The following is a 10,790-nucleotide window of genomic DNA, read 5'->3' as shown; positions in this document are numbered from 1 at the left end:
CAATGGACATTGTTTGCATACCTATAAATGTCTTTGAAGCTCTTTCAACCGAATTTTCGGTTAATATGGTATGAACAATTTCCATATCTTTTTCATTTCGTATGGTGACTAAATGAGCTCCATAATGTTTGCACAGTTCTTCCGCAGCCGTCCAACGAATTGGTATATTGGACTTCTGGAATAGGTAGCAATTGCCATCGAATGGCTTCCATGTATCAGGACAGATATCTGTGTATGATTTAAAAAGTTCAAGTCGAAAGCAAAGTTTTGCGCTGATATTGATGCATTGATGCTCTTCGAAAAACAAACCTCCTCAACAAAAGAGTATTTGTGACATATTAATATCATGTTGCATATCGATGGAGTACGTTAGTTCCTTTACAATGACACCACATTTGAAACAATCACCCTTTTCACGGCTGAGTACACGTCTTGTGAATGTAGTGGGGTCTCGCACAGAATGTGCCAAATTGACTATTAGTCTGTGCTCAAACAACACTAGTCACAAACCTCAATAACGGATGGAAAAACCATACGCAGCCACAACAGCCAGGCACTTCCTCCTCATGCTGCTCACCAACCTGGTCACACGTTGCTATGGAATGGCATTCCATTCTTTAACCACGATACGTCGCATCGCAGGTCAGGCAATGTGGTTGCATTAGATACTCCAGCACGCACTGCACGACAAAGCTGGTCTCACAAGTGTTCAATCGGACTGAGGTCTGGGCTGATGGCAGACCATTACATTCTCTCTACTCCCATATTCTGTAGATAGTCGTTGACTACCCTGGCTCTGTGGTGGCGAGCGTTGTCATCTTGAAGGATTGCATTAGGTCCCAGTTTGTGAAAGATATGGGATTGCAACATGTTTCAAATGTGATGTCATTGTAAAGGGGAATAAAGTAATTATCCATTGATATGCAACACGATATTACTATGTCAGAAATAATCTGAGATATAGATGCTTGTAAAAACTTTCCAAACTTTTCTGAGGAGTTTATAATTATTTTCTCAGATATAAGACAAAGCAAACATTACCTGTTGAATTTTCCACACCAATAGCCGGATAGAACACTTCCGCTTTGTAATCTAGAAGAAACCCGTGTCCAGGGTTGCCAGTTGTATATCTAAACTTGATAAATGCCACATTGAATCCACTTTTAATATGATCGGGTGGTAAGATTACATTACAATAAAATCCTATTGTTATGTCCTCCTCCCTATCACCATCATGAATTGATAGATAACTTGAGAGACATTCATCCCAAGATGGAACGTCGAATTCGATGAATTTCATAACTATATACGTATTTTGATCCGTGTTTATTCTCCATGTGCACGTGCTTCCTTCAAAGAAATACTGGTTAGGGTAGTTTACTGACGCTATCTTGGCATTTGGATTGTTGCACTGTCGGGTAACATCACACGATGTATGACGCATGCCGCATTCTGGTGAATCTGGAGGTAGTTAAAAAGGGTATTTACCATGTTTGACATTTACAATAAACAGATTGTGCTTACTTCTGTCATTAAAAAGAATTTTAGCTTATTTACCTGAACAGCTATATATCGTGTTTTAAACTATTTTTTGCGTTTGCTTCAAATAAGGGATGAAATCAAAACTCGACCGGCGGCTCCGTCCCGTTTCTATTGTTTTAAACAATGGAAACCGGGCGGAACCGGACGGAACCGGCGGTCAACCTCCGGTTGAATTTTGATTTCACACATAAAGTAATACCGTATCGCCACTTAAGCAGTTCGTCATCTTAAAGGTTCTTAAAACACAGAGCAGCATACTGTCAAGGAAGATTATTTGCACGATTCACACTTTTGAAACAAGAATGTATTCGAAAGTTAAAAGAAACAAATTCTTGTGAAAAGATGCCTGATTCTCGAAGGCCTTAATCACACTACCCAAGTATTATGTGAGTTTGTCAAAAGCCCACTTACCAAAAGCGCAACCAATCAACTCTACTCTCAAACAAATCCATCTATGCCATGAGATCGGATTAAATCTTATCACGTCAGCTTCAATTGGTCCTGGAACTTGGTTTCTTTGAACTCCATTCCTGTCCCAGTTTCCTGGAAATATCTAAGAAATGTAATATTGAAATGATAATGTCATGAGGACGGTCTTTATTTCACTACGAGTTAAAAACAACCACACCTTAATTATGTTGACACTGACGTTCTGAGGTGGTTTTACCTACTCCCTACGGATTATATACCAATACCCATTATACTGTTCTATTTGGTATCAAGGATATAGCTATTGGTCCCCTCTATCCAGTGATACCAAAAAGTACCAATAAATGCTCCACATTATGGCGTTATGACTTCATAATGTAAGTGCGCCCTCGCAAAATTAGAAACTTCTGTCTATTTTCACCAGATGTTTGGATAAATATGAGTGGAAATCACCAAATCTAAATATCAAGTTTCAACTCAATATCACTTTGAATGTTATTGTAATGACATATTTCTCGGAACTGCTCGGAACCGGCTGTCGATCGCCGGTCGAGTTTTGATCTTACCCTTAGGTTTTTTTATCTCGCTAATATAAGCTCAAAGAGTGGACTTATGATTAGCCCTTGCCATTAGAACGTTTTAGTGTACCGGGAAAAATTAATTATGGGGCCCTGAGAAGACAGTTTATATTTGCCAAAAAAATCTTCTCATCGCAAATGAATTTGAATTATTAGTCTTACCATGACATCAGATGAGTCTGTATAAACTAAAGTAACGAGATCGTTAGCTCCTCCAGACATGCCAGAGAAACTAATGGTGTATTCGGATACCCAAAACTCTTCATTTCCGCATCCTTGTGTTAGAATACCCCTTATGGTGTAGACCTGTTCCATGTGTACTTCTAACCACGGAACAGGATCATCATATAATGGAATCCATCCAGTTTGTCGCAGTTTCCAGGATTCTAATCTTGCTGTATGCGCCGCATTACGTACATTAAGAACAGTGGAAGAACGGAAGCGATTGTCCTCTATTTCGTTTACGCCGATATTGTAGTCACAATCTGAAAGCAAACAAATAATGAATTTTGTCGGATTTGTAATAATTAAGAGTTGAAAAGAAGAAAATCGCATGTTCTAAAGATCAAGAATGTGATGGAGGGTAATATAATATGTTAGTGATGTAGTTGAGAATCAAGGATGTGAAGTAGGGCAACGTTTGTCTTAGTGGGGTAGCTTAGGATCAAGGATGTGAAGGAGGGCAATACACTCTCTTAGTGGTGTAGCTGAGGATCAAGGATGTGAAGAAGGGTAATATAATCGCTTAGTGGTGTAGCAGAGGATGAAGGATGTGTAAGAGGGTAATGTTATGTCTTAGTGGTGTAGCTGAGGGTCAAGGATGTGAAGAAGGGTAATAATAATCTGTTAATGGTGTACTTGAGGATCAAGGATGTGTAGGAGGGTAAAATATTCTCTTAATGTTATAGCTGAGGATCAGTGATGTGAAGGAGGGTAAAACAATCTATTAGTGGTGTAGCTGAGGATCAAGGATGTAAAGGAGAGTAATATAATCTATTAATGGTGCATCTGGGGTGTGAAGTGTGTGAAGGATGTGAAGTAGTGCAATATAATGTCATAGTGGTGTAGCTGGGGATCAAGGATGAAAAGAAGGGTAATATAATCTCTAAGTGGTGTAGCTAAGGATCAAGGATCTGAAGGAGGATAATATAATCTCTAACTGGTGTATCTGAGTATAAAGGATGCGGAGGAGGGTAATATAATTTCTAAGTAGTGTAGCTGAGAATCAAGGATGTAAAAGAGGGCAATATAATCTCGTAGTGGTGTAGCAGAGGATCAAGGATGTAAAGGAGGAACTATTATGTTTTAGCGGTGTAGCAGAGGATCAAGGATGTGAATGAGGGCAATTATGATCTTTTAGTGGTGTAGCTGAGGATTAAGGATGTGTAGGGTGGTAATATAATCTCGTATTAGTGGTGTAGCTGAAAATTAATGTGAAGAAGGATAATATAATTTCCGAGTGGTGTAGCTGAAGATCAAGGATGTGAAGGATGGTAATGTTATGTCTTTGTGGTGTAGCTGAGGATCAAGGATGTGAAGAAGGGTAATATAATTTCTGAGTGGTGTAGCTGAAGATCAAGGATTTGAAGGATGGCAATGTTATGTCTTAGTGGTGTAGCTGAGGATCAAGGATGTGTAGAAGGGTAATATAATTTCTGAGTGGTGTAGCTGAAGATCAAGGATGTGAAGGATGGCAATGTTATGTCTTAGTGGTGTAGCTGAGGATCAAGGATGTGAAGAAGGGTAATATAATTTCTGAGTGGTGTAGCTGAAGATCAAGGATGTGAAGGATGGTAATGTTATGTCTTTGTGGTGTAGCTGAGGATCCAGGATGTGAAGAAGGGTAATATAATTTCTGAGTGGTGTAGCTGAAGATCAAGGATGTGAAGGATGGCAATGTTATGTCTTAGTGGTGTAGCTGAGGATCAAGGATGTGTGATCAAGGATATGAAGGAGGGCAATATAAACGCTTATTGGTGTAGCCGAGGATCATGGATGTGTAGGAGGGTAATATAATCTCTTATCGGTGTAGCTGAGAATCAAGGATGTGAAGAAGGGTAATGTAATTTCTAAGTGGTGTAGCTGAAGATCAAGGATGTGAAGGATGGCAATGGTATGCCTTAGTGGTGTAGCTGAGGATCAAGGATGTGAAGAAGGGTAATCTAATTTCTGAGTGGTGTAGCTGAAGATCAAGGATGTGAAGGATGGCAATGTTATGTCTTTGTGGTGTAGCTGAGGATCAAGGATGTGAAGAAGGGTAATATAATTTCTGAGTGGTGTAGCTGAAGATCAAGGATGTGAAGGATGGTAATGTTATGTCTTTGTGGTGTAGCTGAGGATCCAGGATGTGAAGAAGGGTAATATAATTCTGAGTGGTGTAGCTGAAGATCAAGGATGTGAAGGATGGCAATGTTATGTCTTTGTGGTGTAGCTGAGGATCAAGGATGTGAAGAAGGGTAATATAATTTCTGAGTGGTGTAGCTGAAGATCAAGGATGTGAAGGATGGTAATGTTATGTCTTTGTGGTGTAGCTGAGGATCCAGGATGTGAAGAAGGGTAATATAATTTCTGAGTGGTGTAGCTGAAGATCAAGGATGTGAAGGATGGCAATGTTATGTCTTAGTGGTGTAGCTGAGGATCAAGGATGTGTGATCAAGGATATGAAGGAGGGCAATATAAACGCTTATTGGTGTAGCCGAGGATCATGGATGTGTAGGAGGGTAATATAATCTCTTATCGGTGTAGCTGAGGATCAAGGATGTGTAGAAGGGTAATATAATTTCTAAGTGGTGTAGCTGAAGATCAAGGATGTGTAGGATGGCAATGGTATGCCTTAGTGGTGTAGCTGAGGATCAAGGATGTGAAGAAGGTAATACAATTTCTGAGTGGTGTAGTTGAAGACCAAGGATGTGCAGGATGGTAATGTTATGTCTTAGTGGTGTAGCTGAGGATAAAGGACGGAATAGAAGGTAATATTATGCCCTAACGTTACTTAATATAGTAATTATATACAGCGACATTGTTAGAATATATTTTCAAGGGCCATTCGCATGATAAACACGATAAAGTAAATTCAATTACTATGAAATTATTATAATCTGATCTACTGGACTTACGTTTTTGTGAGTGGCAATATTTCACATCCTATCTCGGATGCATCATCAGGCCAACTGATGTTAAAGCGGCAAAAGTTCGTTGACCTGTGAAGAGGATGTTACGTCACAGGTCGAAGATGAGCCCAACCTCTGAGGGATCTTCTTTATCGCTGAACAATAGGCCCCTGCCAAGTTGTGTCGTAGCCCGCCTCCCTTATTAAGTGAAGGCTCCTCCCGTTTAACATAAATCGCTTCCTTGACTCCTCTCTCAAATCATCTGCTTTCGCGATCTAATATCTTGACGTCCTTGTTGTCAAATGAATGATTAGTGCTATCTAAGTGCGTGTAAACCGCAGAGTCTCCGCAACCAGTGCTAGCTCTCCTATGCTGGTACATGCGCTTCGCTAGAGTCTGTTTGGTCTCCCTTATGTAAAGGTCATCGCATCCACTGTCCTTGCACTGAATTGCGTACACAATGTTGCTTTGTTTGTCCTTTGGTTGTTTGTCCTTGGGATGGACCAGCGCTTGCCGCAAAGTGTTCTTAGGTTTGAACGACACTGGGATTCCTTGATCTTTGAAAATTCTGCGAAGTTTCTCCGACAGTCCAGATACGTAAGGTATAGTCACGTTCCTGCCGCGTTTAGATTCACCGTTACCTTGCGTAGCTTGTGCGGTGGACACTTTATCAGCTGATTTGGTTTGAGAGAGAGCCTTGTGAAAGGTCCAATCGCGATATCCGCAAAGATTCAAGGCCTTCTGAAGGTGTTGGCGTTCCTTTGCCTTTGCGTTCTCGCTTGACGGAATCGTGTCCGCTCTATGAAATAGTGTCCGTATTACTCCGAGCTTATGAATCAGTGGATGGTGGGAATCAAATAACAAGAAGATCCCTCAGAGGTTGGGCTCATCTTCGACCTGTGACGTAACATCCTCTTCAAAGGTCAACGAATTTTTGCCGCTTTAACATCAGTTGGCCTGATGATGCATCCGAGATAGGATGTAAAATATTGCCACTCACAAAAACGTAAGTCCAGTAGATCAGATTATAATAATTTCATAGTTATTTATACCTGGATGAATGATAATCTTCATAATCGTAAATTCAATTACCATTTTAGGAGTATTTGGTGATGTTTTGTTAGGTCCCTCTATTATGAAACGGGTTTTTAGTGTGTGATTATAATAGAAACGGCAATGTATTAGCTCGATGCTCGAGGCCAGCGATTTTCGTTTATCTCAGTATGGTTTGACTCAGTGACACTTTTCTACACAACATCATCTACCTGTGGCTTGACATCCAGCGAACTCCAAGCGTAATCCTGTTGAATACGAATTCTCCTTATGCGACACAACGCGAATGGATGAAGTCTGAATCTGTGGTGTGAGTATCATTATTCCAGGGCAGGTTGGATCGGCTATACGTACTTCCTGCAACATAAGAATAAACCAGAACCCAAGGAATGGTGACCATGGTGTTGGCTACGTATGTTTCATTTCATTGGGAACTGTTTAAAGCATCGTTTCTCTCCGATGGGCGAAAGAAAATATAAAAGAAGCAAGTATCATAAATGGACGCAGAAGGTTAAACCGAAATAATATGTGAAATGACGAATCCGTCATACGCACCTTTTGGTTTTCCTCAAAGAGAGAACGCAGTTTCACAATAGTCAGCTAACGATATAGTACTTTCAATAGTTTTATGCAACATTTACTTTTATTATATAGTTGTGTAAGTTCATACGTGCCGGTAATAAACAAGAAGTAGAAAGATTAAAACATTCAACTGCACTCACCAGGTTATTTTTCCGAATAATTTCAAAACCAACTGCTTCCTTTCGCAGTGGGTAATGGTGTACGAGATGCTGAGATCAGCGTTTCTAGAAGATCTTGTACTAAGAGTTGCCAGTGTATAACAGTTTGCTGAAATCAGTGAAACCAACTGCAACTCTAGTAGATCTTCTAGAAACACTGATCTCTGCCTCTCACACACCATTACCCACTGAGGAAGGAACCAGTTGGTTCTGAAATTATTTGAGAAAATAACCTGGTGAGTGCAGTCGAATGTTTTAATCTTTCTACTTACTTTTATTAAGGTACAAACTTACGTTTTGATCACTTTCTATGAGATTAGCATATTGCACCCACTTTCTATTAATTTTGTACTCCACACTAAACACTTGTACATCAGGTAACGTTTCCGAGCTTATAACCTCCACTACAACAACCGTAACAATCATTGCCGCTTCAAATGTAACTTGAATCCATCGTTGCTGGTCATGTGTAGCAGCCATCCAATATGAAGAATTTCCCAGACGTCCGTATTCTGGTCTGTGAGCATCATCGTTGAAGGTCGATGCACTAATTTGGTTGTCCAGTATCTCACCTGTTTCCATGCCTAGCTTTAATGGGCAATTTCCTGCAATGATAATTTGAAATATATATAGATATTATACTCTTATAATACAATTACGTAAAATAATATATAAAAAGCATCGCAACGCATTAGAACATGTTGTGATTTATACTCACTTTCTTACGTTATTGAAATTTTCAGATTGTAATAATTGTCGTAAAGGTAACATAATAATATTCGATTTAAATTGACGATTTTGATAAACATTAATCTGTTGAGCAACTGCAGAATAGCTGTCGCCACCTGCACCCCTTTTTAATATCCGAACCTTACTGCTTAATCTCATAATTTAAACTCTAATCCTAACTCACTTCAACATTAATCACTTAACATCTTAGGCGGCGTTACCCATATCAAAATATAATAGGTATCGGGATAGTATCTGATACTAATACCGGAATAGTACCCGCTACCTAGTGGGATATTAGTATCGGTATAGTATCCGGATATGTTTCACATGCAAATTTTTTGCCCATATATGGACATATAGTATCGGGATAGTATCCGATACTGTTACTGGGAGACACTGACAAATAGTATCGGAATAGTGCCCGATACTAGTATCGGGATAGTACCTGATACTAGTATCGGGATAGTATCTGATACTATTTGTTTCGCATGTAAATTGTTTTGCCCAAATATGGTCATAGAGATATGTCCAGAGATTTACATGGTATACGGACAAGGTCACTGGAAAATTTCAAATGATTATAGTTGTACATACATTAAATGTGAAATGTGTAGCAATTGATTATTGCATATACATGCAGCATTGAAATTTGTGGCAAAAAGCATGAAAATGTACCTTATGAATGCTCAATTGCATGCTAAAAACATATAATATACACATTCACATTTATTGCATGCATTGAGCACCATTTTGTCTTGGGTGCAGAATTCAACATACTCCGTGGTTTGATATAGCCTACATTGTACGATGTTCTTAAGCTTATACTAAATTTAGATAAAATAATTATCAAGTTCTGTTCAAAAACTGTCACCCAATACAACCATACCTGTATTGTGAAGCCCAGAAATAGAACACACTGTACAATTCCTTGTACAACAGTATATATTATCCTTTGAATCAGAGGAACTCATTCCTTGACTGTATAGCAATTTGGCTCCAAGCCGATATGGCAGTTATTCTAATTAGTCATGTGACCTGGATTGGCGCCAGCTGAATGCTGGTACTATTCCGATACTACATAGTATCAGATACTAGTATCGGGATAGTATCGGAATAGTACCACTATACCGATACTTAGTATCCATCTAGTATCTGCTAGCAGATACTTTTGGATAGCTCCAGAATACCTACCGGATATTACCCCGTATAGTAGCCGCAACTATACCGATACCTTTTCTTTTTGCTATGGGTAGTCATTCTAAAGCCTTGTTGTCTTACCATTCCTTATTTATACTTGCCTGGGATAAGACTTGTATCAACTGTTTCACAGTCTGCAAACAAATCAGAAATAACAACTTAAGTCAATATATTCCTTTCAATGCGTGACTTGTCATGGTGGCGTAGTCTAGTTGTATTTGATAGAATTTATAGTACAAGTACAGCTTATTACATAAACTAAACTGTGTACATGTAGACTCTCATAAATCTGGGTATATTGAAATCCCGGGGTTGAAATTAAGATTTAATTTGAATCTGATTAACCAGACAAACCTACTTTTAAGTATCATCCGACGTTGCGACTGAAACCTTCAGTCTTCAGCTGGGTTGTAATGCAAATGACCTTGACTACCGGATAAAACTTTCTCACGGCTGGAACAGAACAATAAAGGACAATCCTCGCCGATTGTCATAAATACCAGAAGTTCCCTGTACTCAAGGTGATTTGCATCGCAACCCAGCTGAAGACTAAAGGTTTCAGTCGCAAAGTCGGTTCGTCCGTCAAAATAGGTATGTCTGGTTATTACGCAGATTTGCAAGATTTTATATTCTTTTTATATTGTTGCTTCACAGTAATAATAGATTAACTTACTACAATTGATTTCATCTGTCTGATCTGGACAATCAAAGAGTCCATCACAAACACTTGTTATGTCAATACAGAATCCGATATCACACGTAAAACCACCAAAATCGTCACAGGTAACAAGAAACGCTGTATAAAAATAATAATTATCTTGTCAAATCAATTAAGTGTCATTATTGAGCTATCATCTATTGGTCATTATCAATGATTATGAGTATGTCTAATGGCTATCATGTGGAAAACAATATAAAAGATATGCTAACTGTTTACAGTACACTACACAAAGTACACGTCATAAGGACATTAAGTTTCTATTTTAAGTAATTTTACCCATTAGTCACAGGTATGTATGCAATGACTACTGACGAACAGTTGGCGTATGTTTACCTAATGCGACAAACCTTTGTGTGTTTTGTAGTTGATCAGTGAATTTTGTTGAAATTTATCGTTGCATTTTGTGAGATACTGCAATTGAATAATGGAAGGTGATATCGTGAACAAAATAATCCGTTCACTGCTTGTAAGATTTTTTACACGAGTGTTTGTACGATGCCAAGTAAAACAGAAATACCTATACTTATGCGGTCATCAGTTTTGTTTCAATTTGTTCAAACAATAATGTTAGTCAAATACTGAATGATTTCATTGTACACATGTTATCCTTACTGATTATTGTTGGAATTAAGTAGGCCTGCCATAGTCTAGAAATATGAAAATAATCCAAGCACATTAATATCATTGT

The sequence above is a fragment of the Amphiura filiformis genome, chromosome 5 (assembly GCF_039555335.1).
Source record: "Amphiura filiformis chromosome 5, Afil_fr2py, whole genome shotgun sequence".
NCBI lineage: Eukaryota > Metazoa > Echinodermata > Ophiuroidea > Amphilepidida > Amphiuridae > Amphiura > Amphiura filiformis.
The sequence above is the reverse complement of the archived record's forward strand: the minus strand, read 5'-3'. Positions refer to the sequence as shown.